Here is a 4055-nt window from a genome sequence, read left to right on the forward strand (position 1 = left end):
TGCACGGCCGATGTCACCCATCTCTGTACAAACATTGTATCATGTGGTCCGTCAGCTGGGGCACAGAGTGCCATCAGGCAGTTACAGTGCTGCAGTTTACACTGAATGAATGGCAGTACATTAATGTTGCCCAATGGCAGTACATTAATGTTGCACAATGGCAGTACATTAATGTTGCCCAATGGCAGTACATTAATGTTGCCCATGTGTGTGATGCTGGTGAACTGTTATTGTCATGGCAGAGGTGCATGGTTGTCTCCCAGTAAAGGCTGAAGGCCCTCGAAAAGGCCAACAGCTTCTTAAATAAAACAAAAATAATAATGACAAATCTCTCAGATAGGTCCTCAGGCCTCTGTCTTCCAGCCAGACTGCCACCCCTAAGCCTCTCCTGTATACAACCTCTAGACCCCTCAAGGAAAGTTCCTTGATGCTAGTGAGGGGCTCTTGATCTAGGGAATTGGATCTGTGCTCCAGTTCCCTGAATTGAGCCTGAATACTTTCCATTCACCCCCCCCCATAGGCACTGTATAACTCTATGGGTTTAGCGCTCCCCATGATTATAGTAACTTCCTGAGCTGCTCATGGGAGACTTACATATTTATGTGAAGCATTACATCCATGGACCATTCAATGCAAGTAGCAGTGGTAGTAGTAGTAATAGCAGTAGTTGTAATAGTAGTAGTTGTAATAGTAGTAGTTGTAATAGTAGTATAATCATGAGGGAGCACTAAACACACAGGATTATAAAGCTGTGTCAAGGAACCTCCCTTGAGGGTAGTAGTAGTAGTAGTAGTAGTAGCAGCAGTGGTATTATAATTATAATAATAATGGGGAAGCACTAAACCCATACGATTACAAGTAGTAGTACTAGTGTGTGTGTGTGTATACACAAATGCATGAAGTTAAGAGATAAGGCAGGTTGTACAAGCAGTACTACAATATATGCTTCTACGTTGGTTCAAAGATGAAATCTCTGCTGTCAGCCTCACTCTTCAACATCTCAGAAACTGTCACACATAATTTGTGACCTCGTAGGCCCCTAGTTTAACTGGGGAAGTGCCAAACCCATATGACCTGAGGAAGTATACGAGCTACTCAAATTCCTTGGATCAAAAATATTATTCAAGCAAAGCACTCCAATTCCTTGGACCAACTTCTTTACCAGTATCCAACATTATCCCCTCACAGGAAAGGGATGAAGCACTTTAGGAGGCATTCAGGTTCAACTCAAGAAAGGGGCAGTTAAGTCCCATTCCTTGGATCAAAAGCCCCTCACTGGAAGTGAATTCTGCTGGCCTGCTGACAGGCTGGACAATTTATTAAGAGATGTCGAAATGGCAGTGAAGCTCAACAGTCCTTGCAGAGCAGTGCTAGTTTTCCCATGAGGTGTCCACGAGTGAGGCGCATGTGGCCGATGCATACAGAGAAGAGTGCAGTCTCCCAGATATGACAGCAGTGGGAAGATATCTAGATTATAATTATAATTATGGGGGAGCACCTGTAGGATTATACAGCGCATGTGGGGGGGAGGTATTCAGCCTCAATTCGGGGAACTGGAGCACAGATCTTATTCCCTAGAACAAGAGCCCCATACCAGTGTCAAGAAACCTCCCTTGAGGGAGATGATAGCTAGAAACCTAAATGGTATGACAAAAAAGTTTGTTGGGGACCAACTCAGATTAACATTGTTGTCATTTGGCTGAGGAGTTGTCAAGATCACTGAAAAACAATCCGAGTAAAGAATCTTTCTTTTTCTTCTTTCTTTCAACAAACCGGCCAATACCTGTGGGAAATTGGGAGGTCATGAACAGCTGATTAAATGGACGAGTCTGCTTGTTCATTACCCTAAACATTGACACATCCAGGGATCCAGCAAAACTGATGTCTTTGCATTTACCAGAAATGTGGTATTAATCATATTTGAATGCGAAGGGTGATGGGAGTTAAATTTCTGGATAGCCTGTGATGCTCTATAAGAGTTCAAAACAATGAATGATGAGGCAGACATCAGCTGTACGTGCATAACAGCCATGAGAATTGCATATAACTGATTTGAGAATACAAGCAGAATCTTGTAATGAAAATGACCTCAGGTGATTTTTGTCAGGAAAAACTACTCCATATCCAACACCATCAGCCTATTTAGAGCCATCACTGTACACTGCAACAGCACGAGAATGAGAATGGAAGTGATCAAGAAAGAACGAGCATAAAATAATACCAGGCAAGTGAGCTTTCCCACATGGAAGAGGGAAAGAGCAAACATGAATCATCGAGATTTATCAAGGAGGAAGGGGAAAAGGAAGATGCAGGGTGAACATAGAGGGAAGGTAAATTACAGGAAGCCAACAGAGTGAATAGAGAGAGGAAAGGGGCACGACTATCAGTTTGAAGCTTATCAACTACACGTGGGTCACTAAAGTGACACTGGCACCAATCAGTTAACACTCAATGTACTGGACTAATGGGGGAAGTAAGTGACTGTTATCCCTTCTGAGGGTTCCTTGATGGTAGTGAGGGGATAATGATCTAAGGAATTGAACCTGTGCACCCCTTCCTTTGATCAAACCTGAATGTATCATATTCCCCCAGGCACTGCATGATCTCTACAGGTTTAGCACCCCCATAAAAGTAATAATAATGGTAATGCAGTTATGGATAGAGAAGCTGTTTTACTGTGATAGTAACAATAACAATTTTTTGTACCTAGTGGACATTGTTTCTGAATAGACTGACCCAATAAATTTTAGTTCCAGTCATCATATAGATTCACCATTCTTATACCAGTCAAATTAGAACTAGGCTCAAGTGTGTACCCCTTTACCATTTACAAAGTCACAGTGTGACTTTGTAAATGGTCCAAGTCGGACCGAAACGTCGCCGTAAGCTCCTCTTTTCTATGTGCGAGCTATTTGTGTATGGACTGTTCCTCCACCACTTCTCATGCTGAATAATCCACATGGATTAGGACAGTACAGTCTCTCCCCTACTTACAAACAGGTTCGGTTCCGAGCAGTCGTTCGTAAGTCCAACGTATGTATGTATACAGTAGTGTAGTATACAGAACAACCACTGTGAAAAAATAGTGAAATTCCAAGTGCTTTCGTAACTTCTCGCATTATTTCCTTGATAATGTGAGAAGTCACAGAAGCACTTTGAATTTCACTATTTTTCACAGTGGTTGTTCTGCATATTGTGATATCACCTGTTTACTGTAATCTAATTGCAGTAGTGTAGTAGTATATAAACATATGAACATCAAGTAACTTAGAAGTGTACATAGTTTAAACACATACAATACAGGAAAAATACAAAAATACGTACACCCACCATCCGACTTATGACCTGTTCGACATATGACCACTCGACTTATGACCGGGTTTTTTATGCCAAATTTCTGGGAAATAAACAACTGTTTGTGTTGTACACAGTGTTTATCCTAAACCTTACAGTATAAAATACAGTACTAACAGCATAAAAAGTAAAGTAAAAAATGAAATACCAAAATAAAACAATAAAATAAAGTCATTACAAAAAATGTGATGCTGATATTCAGTAGTAAGGTTCGACTTATGTCCATTTCGACTTACGACCGGTTGGTCGGAACCAAGCTAAGTTGTAAGTCGGATGGTAACCTGTACATTATTCTGTCCACTTTTGTTTCCACTGTGATGGCCTGGCACTTCTTAGTACTAATAGTACTTGCATCACCACTGCTTTTGCTTAACAGCAGACATATTGGGGGTTATAATAATCACAAATATCACTGAATTTGTGAAGAGTGCACAAGCACACATACTAACGATACCACTAGAGTAACCTACTACGTATCGTTTACATCTCTGCTCTTCCCGCAAATTGTTCATTATCAAAAGTGCACAACACAAATGTTCATATGTTTGGGTTTCTGTACTACAGAAAAATGAAATAATCCATATGAATTTATTTGTTCGCCCTGGCCAGTGTTTTCCTGATGATATGGTGATGTCTCTTTGAATTTAGTTAAATTGTACAGAATATATTGAAATAATCCAATGATAATTCACCACCAAGTA

This window comes from Cherax quadricarinatus, chromosome 88, assembly GCF_038502225.1.
Source record: "Cherax quadricarinatus isolate ZL_2023a chromosome 88, ASM3850222v1, whole genome shotgun sequence".
NCBI lineage: Eukaryota > Metazoa > Arthropoda > Malacostraca > Decapoda > Parastacidae > Cherax > Cherax quadricarinatus.